Genomic DNA, 19,407 nt, shown 5'->3' on the forward strand with positions numbered 1-19,407 from the left:
TTTGTGTGACCTCATACTTGATATATTTCGAATGCGCTCCAAATGATGTACGATTACAGTGATTACAGCGTCTCTCTTACCAGACTTCGTAATTTAGCCCCGTCCGTCTTATGTAATACCTGTCCCAGTCCGCACATTTGATCTTACACACCCCGGTGTTGCTGTATTTATTCTTCTTCGTCGCCGTTGGTCTATGCTCTATTCTATGAGATATTTGCTCTTCAATTTTAAATACCATGGTAATGAATGCTGTTTGGTACGAATATCGTAATTCTCTCCGAAACACGCCCTTTGGACGTCAAAGTGACGAATTTATTCTTAACTTTATTCGTATTATTCTCCTCACTTTTACTGACGAAGTTTCTTTTTTTTTTATTTTATTAAACGTACGCATGACATCTATTGTCAAATTCCCAATGACTGTAACCAATTGTTAAATAACATATATTAATATTCGTAATTTTTTTTCCTCGATGCCCAGTTTCAGTGCTCTATTGCACATTCCGTAAAAGACCGCTCTCTGATACTCTGATGGCATGAGGTCGCTCCTGTAATACTGTCTCATCATGTATCCTTTTTAAAGACTTCTAGTTTTGACATTACTAGGCTTCCTGTGGAAACAGCATGCGTTCTATTCGTGTGTTTCTTATTTCAGCCCCAATCTTCGATGAGTTCTGAAAATCTTACTTCATGGTCGCCGGCTTCCTTTTCATCTACATCTGAATCTACATGGATACTCTACTAATGACATTTAAGTGCCTGACGGAGGGTTATTGAACCACCTTCACAATTCTCTATTATTAGAATCTCGTATAGCGCAGAAAAAAACCAACACCTATATGTTTTCGTACGAGTTCTGATCGTGGTGATACTTTCTCCATATGTAGATCGGCATCAACAAAATATTTTCGCGTTTGTAGGAGAAAGTTGGTGATTCGAATTTCGTGAGAAGATTCCACCTTTGTTTTAATGATATCCACCGCAAATCCTGTATCATTTCAGTGACACTCCCTCCCCTATTTCGCCATAATACAAAGCGTCCTGCCCTTCTTTGAACTTTTTCGGTGTACTCCGTCAATCTTATCTGGTCAGGATCCCACACCGCGCGGCAATATTCTAAAAGAAGGCGGACAAAGTGTAGTGTAGGCAGTCTCCTTAGTAGATCTGTTACATTTTATAAGTGTCCTGCCAATAAAACGCAGTCTTTGGTCAACCTTCCCCACATCTTCTATGCGTTCCTTCCCAGTTAGGTCGTTCATAATTGTGATTCCTAGGTATTTGGCTTAATTTACGGCCTTCAGATTTGACTGATTTATCGTGTAACCGAAGTTTAACGGATTCTTTTACCACTCATGTGGATGACCTCACACTTTTCGTTAATTAGGGTCAATTGCAAGTTTTCGCACCGTACCGATATCTTTTCTAAATAGTTTTTCAATTTGTTTTGATCATCTGATGACATTATTTGTCGATAAACGACAGCGTTATATGTAAACAACCTAAGACGGCTGCTCAGATTGTCTCCCAAATCGTTTATATAGATAACAAACAGTATAGGGACTATAACACTATCTTGGGGAATGCCAGAAATCATTTTTGTTTTACTCTATGACTTTCTGTCAATTACTACGGACCTCTCTGACAAGAAATCACAAATTCAGTCACGTAAGTGAGACGATATTCCATACGTAGGCGATTTCACTACAAGCTGCTTGTGTGGTACAGTGTCAAAAGGCTTCCGGAAAGCCAGAAATACAGAATCAGTGTCAAATTCCTTGCCAATAGCACTCAACACTTCATGCGAATAAGGAGCTAGTTGTGTTTCACAAGAACAATGTTTTCTAAATCCGTGATGACCTCTTCGAGGTAATTCACAATGATCGAACACAATATATGTGGCAAAATACTGCTGCAAATCGACGTTAATGATACGGGCCTGTAATTTAGTGTATTACTCCCACTACCTTTCTTGTATACTGGTGTGACCTGTGCAACTTTCCAATCTTTGGCTACGGATCTCCGGTCGAGCGAACGGTTTTATATGATTTTTAAATATGGAGCTATTGCATCAGCATACTCTGAAAGGAACCTAATTGGTATACAGGCTGGACCAGAAGACTTGCTTTTATTAAGTGATTTGAGTTGCTTCACAACTCCGAGGGTATTTACTTCTACCTTACTCATGTTGGTAGCTGTTCTTCATTCGAATTCTGGGATATTTACTTGGTCTTCTTTTGTGAAAGCATTTCGGAAGGCTGTGTTTAGTAACTCTGCGTTGGCAGCACTGTCTTCAATAGTATCTCGATTGCTATCGCGCAGAGAAGGCATTGATTGTGTCTTGCCACTTGTATACCTCACACAAGCCCAGAATCTCTTTGGATTTTCTACCAGGTTTCGAGACAAAGTTTCGTTGTGGAAACTATTATAAGCATCTCGCATTGAGGTTTTGGTTCACAGTGGTTGACAGACATCCTCATTTGCTTAGTAATTTAGGAAAAACACAGTAACGTCATTAACAGCTTCTAAATCTGTTCAGAAATTACTACGCTGCAGTTTGATCGGAGAGAGAAATTTGGGCTTGTCGGCGCACCGTTCTGTAATCATTCCGTCACGTTTGGACAGGTGCCCCGCATTCGATCGATGGAGGCAAATTACAGCCGTTCAGTCTGCCGCGATCTTCGGCTTTCACCCGAGAAACAGAAAGCACCTGCAAAATGCTGCGTTTCCTCCGCAGCGGAGGGAATCCGACGGTTACGTCAGAGCCTGCCAGTTTTCGCGGCTGGGTGAGTCCCATCTGATTGTATCCCTCTCCGACCCGTACATTCCTTTCATCTTTCCCGTTTACCGTTTGCAGTATCGCAATCGAAATCTTAATGTTGCTGATGATGCTGAGTGATACCGGAACGATTCTCTCCGGTCGAAATTTCGGATCCACCGCAGGCCCCTTTCCTTAACCACTGTTTTCTCGATGAGATCTGATCGGCGTACTGCAGTGCTTTCATCTGGTGCAGGGCACTCCTCCACTAGTTATTCAGTTTTCTCCTTTATTCTGTGGATCATTACGTGAGGTTTCACTTACACATGACTCTGGAATCACCGCACGGCAGATACCAGAAGAGCTCCAACTAGAATTGTAAAACTAACATAGTCTACCGCAAGCAACTAATCGTAATTTTCCTACTAGCTTTTGGTAAGTTAAGCTCGTCCCTGCATTACCTGTACGTTAGGTGCTTTCCATTCCTATCGCTTTCTTTACATATCCGAACAGTGTATCACTACATTTCCCTGAAAACCGGAAGTGGTCAACCATCTAGAAACTGAAGCTATATAAAGGGTAGGGTAACCTAGGAAACATCTTTGTCCTACATAATCTCTCGTACGTTACTTAAAAATAAACAGTATTATTAGCGAAACTCAAATTCAGGCTTTGTTCGAAAATTGTTGATTATAAAGAGAAACGGACTAATGTTGTAGTGATAATAAGGAAAACAATACAGTTTTATCATGAAGCGCTAGAAAACGCAAAGTTCTCAACAAAAGAAAGAAATTGAAAACATTTGCAAAATAAAAAATCTATCAATACTTCGCCGAACTTATATAAAACGTTTCTGTAATTCACAAACCGCTTTCGCATTAATAGGAAACTCTTTCCTTTGAGCATGATGAAGAACGCTCTGTTGATATATATATATATATATATATATATATATATATATATATATATATATATAACGAAGGAATTGAAAAGTTGGTACAACGCTACGGCAGATGTCTAAGTCTGAGCGGCGAATGTGTAGCGAAGTAGCTGGAAGCTATAGCTCACTGTTGCAAACAAAACAGTTTTGATTTTCAATTTGATTTTCATTTCGCGACCTATCGTTCCGTACTTTCCGAACAGCCCTCGTATTTGCTTATTTACTCGTGTCAGGACGAAGGAAACTATACCATATTGTGTACAAGAGGAAAAAAGTGACACATTCAGTCCCTGGCCAAATTATTAGTTTCCCTGCACCTTTTTAATGTTATTGGTAGTAATTACATGTCGAGTACCTTATTTAATGCGTTTAATCGGAAAATGTATGACTGTTATTCAGGACACTTATTACATTGTTGAATTTTGTATCTATTGTTGCTACATCGCATTGCATTATTAACTTGTTGTAGGTATCAATGTGCAGAGTAAAGCGTACAGGAAAGGACCTGTTCAGTGGCGTTGTCATGTGTAACTGGTGTAATATCGACATTACAACTGATTTCTTAACAACCAGATATTACCAAATGTGACCTTTAAAAATGAGTAAAAATGGGGAATTTCATCACATAAAAAAGCTACGGTCAAAGCCCTCGTTAATACGAAAATGTATTCCAGTCAAGAAATTACAAGAAGGCTGGAAATGTCAGAAGCTAGCTTGAGGCAAATGAAGAAGAAAATTGATTCAGGTGAAGAAATGAGCCCAAAAAGGAAGAATAAATGTGGAAGAAAACCAATTTTTCAAGCTCAGAAAGATTCCTCAAAAGAATTTGCCTAGAAAACAGATTTGCAACAACGAAACAGATAAAATCTCACCTGGAAGAGGCCAATGTGAATGCATATGAACGCACTATTCGCAGAAAGTTTAACTGATTTCAAGGCCTGTCACCCTGCGACAAAACCAACGTTAACAGCCACAATGAAAGGAAAGCGTCTGAAGTGGGCAAAACAATGGTGTGATAAAGATGTGGACTTCTGGAGATCGGTAACTTAACTTTATTATTTACGATATGATATAACTTATGTGCCTTTATTCATAGCACACTAATCATGTTTCTTCATCTTTACAGGTATGCTGCAGCGATGAAAGCATGAACAGCATAGAAAATGTATGGGAACTAATGAAGAGGAATGTGGCAAAAGATGCCATCACAACAAAACTCAGCTGTCAGAGAAGACCATCCACGTGTGGTATGATCATCCACAAATGCAGGACGCAGTTCAGTCCAGCATCGACAGCATGCCACGTCGTATTAAGGCTCTCATAGCTGCAAAAGGTGGCTCAACAAGACATTAAAACTAATGTTTTCACTTTCACAATATATTAATTTTTACTGTAATTAAATAAAATATTTTCAACAAATACTAAGTCTTTTTTTATTATATCACCTTGGTTATGAAGTAGACGACAAATTCATTTTATCACAATTTATGTATTAAAAAAACAAATTTCTTTAGTCATAAATCAAAATTTGCTTAAAACCTGTAGTGCGTCTAATAATTGGCCAACAACTGTATAGGTAGAAAATGTTCGTAGAAAAAGAAATGTGGCAATGTTGTAATGTCGTCTACGTCCTGTATCTTCATTCGCTGACGTTTACTTGGCTGTCCTTCTAGTGGCGTGTGTAGAGTTTTGTGTTACAATACGCGAAATTAGAGAATTCGGTTCTGGTTCTAGGTTTACTTTTTTAAGTGATTTTTCGGGGAGAATATCAGCAGTTTCGAAAAAAAAAATTTAAATTGGATTAAAAACAGTCCTGACTGTAATAAAATGTTTTTTGGCAATGGTAACCAGTTTCGGTCAAAAAGTGACCGTCTTCAGACCGTATTACACAATGATGGCAGGTGGTGACGGTGAAAGCAGCAGGTATCGTGGATCCATCCAACGTCAGCTACTCGACGTCCCATAGTGCTAACACCTTTGTGAAAATAAACATTACAGCCTAGACGGGAAAAAATGGCGGTACTACTTATGCGGAAATCTAGTCTGTAGGAATCAGCATGGGTTTCGAAAAAGACGATCGTGTGAAACCCAGCTCGCGCTATTCGTCCACGAGACTCAGAGGGCCATACACACGAGTTCCTAGGTAGGTGCCGCGTTTCTTGACTTCCGCAAGGCGTTCGATACAGTTCCTCGCAGTCGTTTAATGAACAAAGTAAGAGCATATGGACCATCAGACCAATTGCGTGATTGGATTGAAGAGTTCCTAGATAACAGAACGCAGCATGTCATTCTCAATGGAGAGAAGTCTTCCGAAGTAAGAGTGATTTCAGGTGTGCCGCAGGGGAGTGTCGTAGGACCGTTCCTATTCACAATATACATAAATGACCTTGTGGACGACATCGGAAGTTCACTGAGGCTTTTTGCGGATGATGCTGTGCTATATCGAGAGGTTGTATCAATGGAAAATTGTACTGAAATGCAGGAGGCTCTGCAGCGAGTTGACGCATGGTGCAGGGAATGGCAATTGAAGCTCTATGTAGAAAAGTGTAACGTGCTGCGAATACATAGAAAGAAAGGTCCCTTATCATTTAGCCACAATATAGCAGGTCAGCAACTGGAAGCAGTTAATTCCATAAATTATCTGGGAGTACGCATTAGCAGTGATTTAAAATGGAATGATCATATAAAGTTGATCGTCGGTAAAGCAGATGCCAGACTGGGATTCATTGGAAGAATCCTAAGTAAATGCAATCCTAAAACAAAGGAAGTAGGTTACAGTACGCTTGTTCGCACACTGCTTGAATGCTGCTGAGCAAAGTGGGATCCATACTAGATAGGGTTGATAGAAGAGATAGAGAAGATCCAACGGAGAGCAGCGCGCTTCGTTACAGGATCATTTAGTAATCGCGAAAGCGTTACGGATATGATAGATAAACTCCAGTGGAAGACTCTGCAGGAGAGACGCTCAGTAGCTCGGTACGGGCATTTGTTGAAGTTTCGAGAACAGACCTTCACCGAGGAGTCAAGCGGTATATTGCTCCCTCCTACGTATATCTCGCGAAGAGATCATGAGGATAAGATCAGAGAGAATAGAGCCCACACAGAGGCTTACCGACAATCCTTCTTTCCACGAACAATACGAGACTGGAATAGAAGGGAGAACCGATAGAGGTACTCAAGGTACCCTCCGCCACACACCGTCAGGTGGCGTGCGGAGTATGGATGTACATGCAGATGTAGAATACGTTAGTCTCATTAATCCTGATGCGGTAATCCAGGTAAGCTCCGAACAGTGGGGGAGCGTAGACATTGTGGCATATGGATATTTGGATCTGTCCTGGAAGCGTGCGTGCATGGTTAAGGTGACCGCTCCAGATAAGTGGGAAACCCGGGTTCGAGACTCCGTGCGGCCAAGTTTTCATGTGTCGCCAGTCGCTATTCTTTCATTATCTAGTGTAGCTGTTGTCAGAATTATTCGCAACTGCGACTAATATTTCGGAATTCAAATGTGACTAAAGATCGTCGACAATGTTATTTTCTCAGTCCCTCACATGTTACTGCACATACAGGTAAACTACATGATATAAACATTAGACTGGTTTAGGCATTTCGGTCAGTAGGTAAGGGCAGGGATGAGGTGCCATGTTACGTGAATTGATGATCCTCCCTGCTCCATCCCCAAATTATATTATACTAGAACATACTTTACATACTACACATTTTCACGCAAATTGGGTGCATAGATCCTGAGAAATCAGTACCCAGAACAACCACCTCTGGTCGTAATAACGGCCTTGATACGCCTGGGCATTGAGTCAAACAGAGCTTGGATGGCGTGTACAGGTAAAGCTGCCCATGCAGTTCATCAAGAGTAGTGACTGGCGTATTGTGACGAGCCAGTTGCTCGGCCACCATTGACAAGACGTTTTCAGTTGGTGAGAGATCTGGAGAATGTGCTGGTCAGCGGAACAGTCGAACATTTTCTGTATCCAGAAAGGCCCGTACAGGACCTGCAACATGCGGTCGTGCATTATCCTGCTGAAATGTAGGGTTTCGCAGGGATTGAATGAGGGGTAGAGCCACGGATCGTAACACATCTGAAATGTCCACTGTTCAAAGTACCGTCAATGCGTACAAGAGGTGACCGAGACGTGTAACCAATGACACCAAATACCATCACGCCGGGTGATACGCCAGTATGGCGATGACGAACACACGCTTGTAATGTGCGTTCATCTCGATGTTGCCAAACACGGACGCGACCATCATGAAGCTGTAAACAGAACCTGGATTCATCCGAAAAAATGACGTTTTGCCATTCAAGCACCCAGGTAAGTCGTTGAGTACACCGTCGCAGGCGCTCCTGTCTGTGACGCAGCGTGAAGGGTAATCGCAGCCATGGTCTCCGAGCTGATAGTCCACGCTGCTGCAAACGTCGTCGAGCTGTTCGTGCAGATGGTTGTTGTCTTGCAAACGTCCCCATCTGTTGAACCAGGGATCGAGACGTGGCTGCACGATCCGTTACAGCCGTGCGCATAAGATGCCTGTCATCTCGACTGCTAGTGATACGAGGCCATTGGGAGCCAGCACGGCGTTCCGTATTACCCTCCTGAACCCACCGATTCCATATTCTGCTAACAGTCATTGAATCTCGACCAACGCGAACAGCAATGTCGCGATACGATAAACCGCATTCGCGATAAGCTACAATCCGACCTTTATAAAAGTCGGAAACGTGTTCGTACGCATTTCTCCTCCCTACACGAGGCATCACAACAACGTTTCTCCAGGAAACGCCGGTCAACTGCTGTTTGTGTATGAGAAATCGGTTGGAAACTTTCCTCATGTCAGCACGTTGTAGGTGTCGCCACCGGCGCCAACCTTGTGTGAATGTTCTGAAAAGCTAATCATTTGCATTTCACAGCATCTTCTTCCTGTCGGTTAAATTTCGCGTCTGTAGCACGTCATCTCTGTGGTGTAGCAATTTGAATGACCAGTAGTGTTAATTTAGGAGCCGGAGCAATGAAATGCACATTCCTACTAGACAAAGAACTACGGAAATTGACGGTAGACAGGAGAGAAAGGAAAAGGAAGAAACTGCTGATATCAACTACACCGGAGCCTCGTGCGGAATCAGCAACGACGAGTGGAAATGTGTGCTAGATTATGATTCGAACACGGGATCTCCTGCTTACAAGGCAATTGCGTTAACCGCTGCGCCATCCGGGCACAGTGTTTACAGCAACTGCGCGGACTATCTTGCATGCGCCCGGGCCGACTCACATTCCCATCTAGAGCCATTTATGCGTATTCTCCGCCCTTCCCCTCCACGCTTGCTAATTTTACATTCCCTCTGAAATTCGAATTTCGTTGTGCAGCCGCACCGAGGGAGGTGAGGGTGTCATCTGGAGTGCCCCAGACAAGTGTGGTAGGTCAGCTGTTGTTTTCTATCTACATAAATGATCTTTTGGATAGGGTTGATAGCAATGTGCGGCTGTTTGCTGATGCTGCTGTGGTGTACGGGAAGGTGTAGTCGTTGAGTGACTGTAGGAGGATACAAGATGACTTGGACAGGATTTGTGATTGCTGTAATGAATGGCAGCTAACTCTAAGTATAGATAAATGTAAATTAATGCATATGATTAAGAAAAAGAATACTGTCTGTAATGTTTGAATACTCCATTAGTAGTGTAGTGCTTGACACATCACGTCGATTAAATATTTGGGCGTAACATTGCAGAGCGATATGAAGTGGGACAAGCATTTAATGACAGTTGTGGGGAAGACGGATAGTCGTCTTCCGTTTATTGCTAGAATTTTGGGAAGATGTGGTTCATCTGTAAAGGAGATCGCTTATAAAACGCTAATACGACCTATTCTTGAGTACAGATCGAGCGTTTGGGATCCCTATCAGGTCGGACTGAGGGAAGACATAGAAGCAATTCAGAGGCAGGCTGCTAGATTTATTACTGGTAGGTCTGATCATCATGCGAGTGTTACGGAAATGCTTCAGGAACTCTGGTGGGAGTCTCTGGAGGAAAGGAGGCGTTCTTTTCGTGAATCGCTACTGAGGAAATTTAGAGAACCAGTATTTGAGGCTGCAGTACAATTTTACTGCCGCCAACTTACATTTCGCGGAAAGACCACAAAGATAAGATAAGAGAGATTAGGGCTCGTACAGAGGCATATAGGCAGTCATTTTTCCCTCGTTCTGTTTGGGAGTGGAACAAGGAGAGAAGACGCTAGTTGTGGTACAAGGTACCCTCCGCCGCGCACCGTATGGTTAATTGCGGAGTATGTATGTAGATGAAGATGTAGAACACACACGACGCATCTATATCAGACCAAGGATTATTTGCATAATAGGTTTAGAATTTTTCCGTTAGAGGAACAGTGTAATTGGCCTGTTAAGTGATAAGTGGATACTGACTGCTAATGGCAGAGTAGTCACTGTAGATTTATTAGCACAGAATGGCAGATATTGCCAGGGTGGCGGACTTAGACATACACAAGGAACTGCTGTATACTGACGATGTTTTTTTTCCCTTTATTGTCATTTCATTCCTCAGCTGAGGCGGACCAGCAGCGGCCTAGAGACGCGAGCATTGTAAAAAAACACTGATGAAGACACTGTAAACAGACGGAGAGACGCTGACGGACAGAAAACACGGGCGACGATCATCGGCGAAGCACTTACACTGACGAAAGGGGGGGGGGGGGCGACGATCATCGGCGAAGCACTTACAATGACGAAAGGGGGGGGGGCGCTGGCTCTAGATCAAAGGGAGAGGTAGGAGGGCAGGAAGGATGGAGGTGGAGCCAGTGGGAGAAAGAAGAGCAGTGGGAGGAGAGAGGGGAGGGGCTGGAAGCGTGGGGAGAGAGGTGGGAGTGGTGTGAGAGAGGAGGGGGGAAGGAAGGTGAGAAGGGAGAGAGGGAGCCCTGAGGGAAAAGGGGGGAATGGGATGGGAGAGTCAGAGCTGGTAGGAGGGGTAGATGGTCGCGGCAAGGACATCATCAGGTAGGGGGAGTTGGCGGAAGCCACCGTGGGAGAGGGTATGGAGGGCTTGAAGATGGAGAGCAGGTGGGATACAATAGTACACGCGAGGCAGCGGGCTGCAATGGGCGAGGATGGGAGAGACAAGTGGGTGTATGGGATCGAGCTTGCAGGAGGTGTAAAGGATCTGTATCCATTCGAGGAAAAGGAAGTGCGGAAAGGGAATCAAGTCCTATCGGATACGCATGGGGAATGGGAGACGAATGTGGTAGGCGAGGCAGAGGATGTGGCGCTCAAGGATTTGGAGGGACTTACAGGAGGTGGGAGGGGCGGAGATCCAGGCGGGATGGGCATAACAGAGGATGGGGTGGATGAGAGATTTGTAAGTGTGGAGGATCGTTGAAGAGTCCAGACCCCATGTGCGGCCAGAAAGGAGTTTGAGGAGGCGGAGTCGGGAACATGTCTTGGCTTGGATCATCCAGAGATGTGGGAGTCCAGGAAAGGCGATGGTCAAGGGTGACACCATGGTACTTGAAGGTGGGGGTGAGGTGAATAGAACGACCATGGAGAGTAACATAAAAATCAAGGAGGCAGAAGGAAGGGGTGGTGTTGCCTACAATGATTGCCTCGGTTTTGGAAGGATTGACGTTGAGCAGCCACTGGTTACACCATTTGGTGAACCAGTCAATATGGGATTGGAGAAGGTGCTGGTAGCGTTGTAGGGTGGCGGCGAGGGCAAGGAAGACAATGTCATCGGCGTACTGGAGAAGGTGGATGGGGTGGTGAAGGCGGCGGCATGTCCTCCGCATATAGAGAAGGTATAGAAGAGGGGAGAGGACGGATGCTTGGGGCGCACTGGCGGAGGAGTAAAAAGTGTAGGAATCCGTGTTATGGATGGTGACATTGGAAAGACGGTGGGAAAGATAGGAGGCGATCAGACAGACCTAGTTGATAGGAAGTGCGAAGGTTTGGAGCTTGAAGAGGAGACCGGAATGCCATACACGGTCGTAGGCACGTTCAAGGTCGCGGGAGAGGAAGATGGCGGAGCGACGGGAGTTGTTGTTCGGAAAGGAGGTTGAGTGAGAGGTGAAGGAGGAGGTCATCGGCAGAGAAGGACGGTCGAAAGCCACATTGGGTAGCGGGAAGGAAGTGACGATGTACAATCTCACTGTTTTAATGAAATAAGGTAATGCAATAATGGGGTGAGTGTGGAATTCAAAACGGGGCGCGTGCAAAACGAGGTAACAGAATCATAACGACTCAGTGCAGCACAGCAAGCTTAACTGGCTGATCTGTTGAATAAATACATCGATGTCTTTCCTGGCAGCCCAGTTGTTGGAGGCTATCAACACAGTTCCTACTGCCTACACACTTGGTCCACCTCGTGGACGGAACACTAAGATGTAAACAAAAATATGAGGAAAATGAGCACCGCCGCATGAAGACGTGATTAGTTATGTACAGCAGAAAAATATATTTTACGATTTGTCTCTTTACATTATTTAACATGATATCATACGTTTGTACTGAAAAGCTGTACAATAATAAGTGATGCAACTGTCTAATATACAATGCTCTTGGGCATAAGAATATTCCATATTAATAGCAACGTAAGGATGTGAACACATAATAACGTGAGGGGTCCACTTGTACGTGGAGCCGAATTTTGTAATATAATTCATGAAAAAGACTGTCATTCGTAGAAGCGATTGTATCTTTGACACCACTGAAACATAGACGTTGTCTGAGTGGCAGAATGGATTGTAAGTAGCGGCGCGCGGAGGGCAGTAGTAGTTGCCGTTGCACTCTGTCATAGGCAGGATGTAAGACTTAAAGCTAGTGGCTAGCTTGGAGAATTTAGTTGTTGGTCTATGGACGCAGCATAATAGCTTTTATAAAATGAAGTGATGAATGGTATTGTTTGTGCTCACACAGAGCCCGTAAATGTTAGGTCGTAGCTATTTCTATAAAAGTGTAAAGTATGTTATTAATTTGTGAAGCTGTAAGATAATCAGCAAGTGATAATGATCGTTAACAAAAACCGATCACTGCCCATGGAAATTATAGAAGAGTAATGATTTTATAGTGTAACTCAAAGTTAAAGTAACTGGAAGAAATTTGTGAGGTAATGAAATTTTGTATATTTAGTTTTAAGTATGCAGCAACGCAATGTGGCATTCCCTAATTTTTACAGTGCTGACCCCTGAATGTAGGAAACAAGTGTTTTTCATCAGATTCATTCTATAGGTTGATTAGGTATTTTGTGCGTTTTGTAATCCAGATACGAAGTTAGATTTTGGAATCTATTTTGTCAAACAATGTCAGACTTTTTGTCACGTAACAATCCAAGTGTTTTTAATTCTGACAGTAACTGAGAATTGTAGAACAGTTGAGAAGTTCACTGATTTTGAAGTGAATGCAAAATGTTTCATATCAGATTTTGTGAAGGCGAAAGTTTATTTTGAATAAAGTTTTCAAACGTAAGCATTTGGTCTTAGGATATCCCCTTATCAGTACCGCATCCTCTTCCATCTCGTCTTTATTTAAATCTAATGAATATTTTTTAGAGAAATCCTTTTTCAATCAGAACAAGAAAAATGTTAATATGTCAGAGCCACAAAATTATTAATGTTTGTAACAGCTTCAATGCGGGCAGCATTGCACAGCGCTGAGCCAACATCGAGTATTTTCATTGAACATTTGTAAGGTTATTCATTTATCAACAAATCTATCAATATTATTTGTATTAAGCTACTTTACAGCCGGCATTGCATCTCGCTGTGCCAAATTGGATATTTTCTGTGCCTACTGTGGAGAGAACAGAATACCAAGATTACGTCAGTTGCGACTCTAGAGCTAAAGAAAATTTATTTCGTTGTTTATTTGCGTAGGGAATTTTATCAGTTTATTGTACATGCCCATAGAACTCTGTGCTCTCGAGACGGGTAAATTTCAGAGGGATTGATTCCATTGCGAAAATTGCGTATTGGTTTTGCAGTTTAAGTCATTTGCTCAACAACACATCACATTTGCGTAAGACATTACGCATTGCAAATTCATTGGAAAACAAAAATACCGAAACTTTTAGAAAAAACGTAACAATATGAAACTTCCTGGCAGATTAAAACTGTGTGCCCGACCGAGACTCGAACTCGCGACCTTTGCCTTTCGCGGGCAAGTGCGCTACCATCTGAGCTACCGAAGCACGACTCACGCCCGCTACTCACAGCTTTATTTCTGCCAGTATCTCGTCTCCTACCTTCCAAACTTTACAGAAGCTCTCCTGCGAACCTTGCAAAACTTGCACTCCTGAAAGAAAGGATACTGCGGAGACATGGCTTAGCCACAGCCTGGGGGATGTTTCCAGAATGAGAAGTTTGGAAGGTAGGAGACGAGATACTGGCAGAAGTAAAGCTGTGAGTACCGGGCGTGAGTCGTGCTTCGGTAGCTCAGATGGGCAGTCGGCTTTCAGCCGTGTTACCGTGCGGACGGGCTCGGCGCGCCGGGCAGTGCTCCGCAGCTGTTGTTGTTTACCGGTTAGCGCGCGGTCGCGTCGTTGCATTGCCGTATAGTACCTGTACCGACCCGACATGGCGTTCTCATATCGAAAAGCTACAATCAAACTAACGTTCAACGCATCGTACACGAGACCGAAGGCCCATGAAATTGAACGGTTTCTACGAGACATCATGCACATCGAACCACAAGAACTGATAGGAATTCATCTGTCTATTGTAACCAGCACAGTGTACCTCAAACTGATTGACGACGCGGCCTGCGACAGATTACTCCAACGATCTGCAAACGGCTTTCGCTTCTGTCACGCAGACGGTAACGTGAGCGTGGTAGGAGTTGACCATGCTGGTCTGGGGGTGCGTACCGTGCGCATCTTTGAACTACCGTTCGGAGTTCCTGCCAACCTAGTCGTTGATGCGCTGCGGCCATACGGCACAGTTCTGAGCCACACAGGGGAGAAATGGAACACGTTCGAAACGTACCCTGTCCTTAACGGGGTACGACAAGTGCGCATAGAACTTAAGAAGTACGTTCCATCGTATGTTTTCGTTGGTGGCTGCCGCGCAATTGTTATATATGATGGACAACCGAGGACCTGCTCGGGCTGCGGCCAGGAGGGCCATGTTAGAACTGAGGGTCTGCAGCGCCGCCTCGTTCAGGTGCCCCGCAATGAACTTCCCCAACTACATAGGTCCACTATGACCTCTCTGCCGCTAACATATGTGGAGGCGGCACGACATGATGTGATGGATGGTCAAAACCTGCTACCTCCTCAAGCCGCTGCCAGCTCCGTTGGAGAGTCAGCGCCGTCGACGACGCCGCAGCCCAACGATGCAGAGGTTCCTACAGCCTCCGCCCACCGCAGCGTCGTGGGCACCCAGCCACCGTCACTGTCGGGATCAGACACAGGGGTTCGTAGCGACCGAGACTGTGTCGAGCCCCGCCCTCCAATGGATGTCGAATCACGGACCCGAAAGCAAAAATCACCCAAGCGACACAAGAAGAGGCGATTGTCAGCTGACGAACCGGACAGGAATGTGAAGCCGGCGGAAGACATCGACTTCGTTGACTCGCCCACAGTTGCAACGGACTCCAGTGGCATCATTCACCAGAAGGTGCCTGAAGACAAGGAACACTCTCCTAAATCTGGTGGCACAGAAAACGAGGCGCACTGCGTCGACTCCCAAAATGTGGGCTCCTGTGAAAGCGTCCAGCCCCCAATGACATCACAATCGTCTCTTGGTGATTGGGCAGACGATATGGAGGCAGATGATGCACAGCAAACATCGATATCTCCACCAGAGCCCTTGGCTGACATTGAGCCCGGAGGGCTCTGCCAGTCAGGGACTCCTACGGCACAGTAATGCACAGCATGCAGATGGATGGCTGTGTGGTGTGTGGTGTGTGAGATCACTGTGGGATTGCACCAGCACACTGCCTCCGCCACTTGATATGTCTCAGTCATACCGTGTGGGAACAGTCAACGTAAATGGTGTCCACTCCACTGTCAAGACCCGCATGTTACACGACATGATCAGAGCGGCAGACTTGGACATTGCCCTTCTCCAGGAGGTCCGTCCCGAGCTGTGTTTAGACCTATATGGCTACACCACGTACAGCCTACCCGTAGGTGATGGCGCAGGAGGAACGGCCATCCTTCTCCGAGATGGCATAGACGCGACGGACGCGATGTACTTGCCGAACGGGCGAGGCATCGCACTCACACTTGGCGCAGTGCGCCTCATTAACGTCTACGCTCCCTCCGGTAATACGCACCGTGGTGACAGGCATGTCTTCTATCCTTTTGCAAGGAAATATGGACCATTACATAGTGGGCGGCGATTTTAACAGTGTTCTGCGGCCCGAGGACCAGATACCGCATTACGTCCCATGCCCGGCTCTACAAGCATTGATACGTGACCTCGCGCTCCACGACACATGGCTCTTACATCATGGGACCCAGAGTGGATATACGCACTTTACCAGCCATTCTGGCAGTCGTCTGGACCGGATATACGTCTCGCGTGCCCTCCGCACAGCAACCCGTAATGCAGAACTCTGGCCGACGGCCTTCACGGACCATCTCGCGTACATCTGCACTGTCACCTTGCCCCGACAACTCACAAGACGCAGCAGGGGCCCGTGGACGCTGAACGTCTCCCTCCTTCGCGAGGAAGCGTGTCGGCGAGCAGTCACTGACAAGTGGCGTCGATGTATCAGGCGCCTGCCTATGTATGCTTCCACGTTGCTGTGGTGGCTGGGATGTGTCAAACCTGCCCTCCGAAAGACCTTGATGGCCTACGGGCGTGACAGATCGAACTGGCAAAGGGCAACATCGGAATTTTACAATACAGCGTTACGTGAGCTGGCGACGCAACCGCCGTCTCCCGAACGTCAGATGTCCGTACAACGCATCAAAGCTCGTCTACTTCGCATCAGCTCGACGGTGTCCGCATCCGTGCGCGAGTGCAAGACTGTATCCCCAACGAAACAGCGTCAGTGTATCACATTGTGCGCGAGAGGCGCCACCGCAAACGTCAGCTCATTACGGCGGTAAACACGGAGGACGGCGGCCGCGCAGTGACACAAACGGACATCGCGCACACGTTCGCCAGACACTATGGGACCTTGTACATGGAAGATCCGCGACATGTACGTGATTATGACGAGCTGTTGCACGATTTTCCCGCCCCTCGGGGCGTGGCACCCGATGCTAGTCTGCTGTTGCCCATTACACCCGACGAGCTGACATCGGCCTTGGCACGTGGAGCACCGAACAAGTCGCCTGGACCGGACGGTTTACCCCTGGAATTCTACCGCACTTTTTACCACCTTATGGGTGACAAGTGGCTCCAAATGTTTCAAGACCTGATCCGCCCTGATATCACTGTCGCCACAGAATTCACAGAAGGCATCTTGATCCCAGTTCCGAAACCGAATGGTGGTTGTAGGTGGCAGGATTTTCGCCCACTCACACTCCTCAACAACGACTACAAGATCTTCGCCCGTATCCTCCGCGCGCGTCTCCACACCGCTATCGGGAAAGCCATCCACACCGATCAGACATGTTTAGGTGGTGTCAGCAACATTCATACGGCGTTAGGAGCATACCGCGACGTAATTGCTTTGACGGCGGCCTGCAAAATACGAGGCGCCCTTGTCGCCGTAGATTTTGACCACGCGTTCGACCGCGTCGACCACGGCTTCTTACGCTCAGTTTTGCAACACATGGGCCTCTCTCCGGAGTCTGCACAGGTGGTCCTTCGACTGGTCCACGGAGCGCGCTCCCGCATGATGGTCAACGGTTATTAGTCTGGTCACATTGTTGTTGGACGGTCAGTGCGACAAGGGTGCCCCCTGTCGGGCATATTATTTGCTGCAACGCTTGAACCAGCTTTACATGGTCTACGGCAGCGATTAACTGGTATCTCCTTGCGGGACGTGACCTTTTGTTGTGGTGCATTCGCCGATGACGTGGTGTTCCTGGCCAGATCAGAGGATGAAATGCATATGGCGCTACAGTGGCTACGCCAGTACGGGGCGGTCGCTGGGAGCGTCATCGACGCGAAGAAGACAAAATACATGGATGTCGGCCCACACAACGGCGGTGCCCTTTGACAAGGTGCCCGTACTCAAGTGTTTAGGAGTGCAATTCTATAGCAATGTCCGCCGCACGGCGGCGGCTACGTACCGCCGGCTCCTACACCAGACACGTGCTCTGCTGCAGGACAACAAACTGCGTCGCTTGGATATGCTCCTCAGAACACGTTATGTCAACACCTGTCTTGTCTCAAAACTGAACTATTTTGCGCATATCCTTCCCTTGACAGCTACGATGACCGACAGATTTCAAGCAGCATATGGACATTTCGTAAGCACCGGTCTGGTTTTTAAAGTCCGATACGCCACCCTGACACTGCCACAGCGGGCGGGCGGTATCGGTTTAATTCACGTATATAACCGTGCGCGATCGCTTTATCTCAACACTATGCGTCGCACGTGGACCTCTGCCCACGCCACTCTCACGGGCACCCTGATAGCGGAAGTGGCACCACACTCTCTGCATCCCCCGGTTTCTGTAGGACACATTTCACCGGCACTCACCCACATCAGAGACTTCTTTATTGACTTCAGCTACTTACGATCAGAACTTCCGACGACACGGAAGCCCAGCACAAAAGACTATTATCGCCTCTATCAGCAGCGGCAACCTGTAAATACGGTCACCCACAGACATCCTGAAGTTGCCTGGAACACGGTGTGGCGAGCGGTACACACGCCTTTTCTACCTACGACGGTGCGTTCATTGTGGTACGTGGTTGTGAATGGGAAGTTAGCTTCTCGTCAGAGGTTACATTCCATACATCTGACGGACGACCCCTTGTGTCCGACATGCTCAGTCGCTGACTCGGATGCACACCGTCTGACGTGTGCCGCGACCAGCGAGTGCTGGCTACTGACGCAGCGCATGCTGGCATTACTCTTGCGGCGATTGCCGGAGTCTATCTCCCCTGATGACGTATTGCGCCCCGACGTCGTATACTTTCCATCAACCAGAACGAACGCCGTTAACTGGCTAAAAGGCATGGCCGTTTACTACATATATTGCGATGCACCCAAAGGCACACTCGACTTTTGGACCCTATTGATGACGACACATGCAGCTTTCAGCCGCCACCCGAAGTACAGAACTCGTTTCGCAAATTATTTAGGTTCATTATTTGCGGATCCTCCTGCTCACTGGGGCGTTCCGGGTATGAGACACTGAAAATGAAGAAGAATCCTGGAGCATATTGATCCTCTACGGACGGAATAGGGGGGAACCCCTCCCAACAGACGAGAAGACGACTCGGACGCTCGGCTACGGCAGTTGTAGGATCTTTCTTTGTAATGAACCAAAAATAAATCTATAATACAAAAAAAATGTTATAAAAATTAAAGAAATAAATAAATAAAAAGAACAACATCGACAAACCCACTGCATCCTCTTCCTGATCCTTCGATCCTCGAACTCGAACACGTTGCTTGGTGCTTGGGCGTAGCGGCGGGATGGCCAGGCTTCGGGTGTCGACCCTTCCTGCTCCTGCAGCGGTTCATTAGAGCAAAAAAAAAAAAAAAAAAAAAAAAAAAAAAAAAAAAAAAAAAAAAAAAAAAAAAAATGGTGGTAGAGCACTTGCCCGCGAAAGGCAAAGGTCCCGAGTT

Source organism: Schistocerca serialis, chromosome 10, assembly GCF_023864345.2.
Source record: "Schistocerca serialis cubense isolate TAMUIC-IGC-003099 chromosome 10, iqSchSeri2.2, whole genome shotgun sequence".
NCBI lineage: Eukaryota > Metazoa > Arthropoda > Insecta > Orthoptera > Acrididae > Schistocerca > Schistocerca serialis.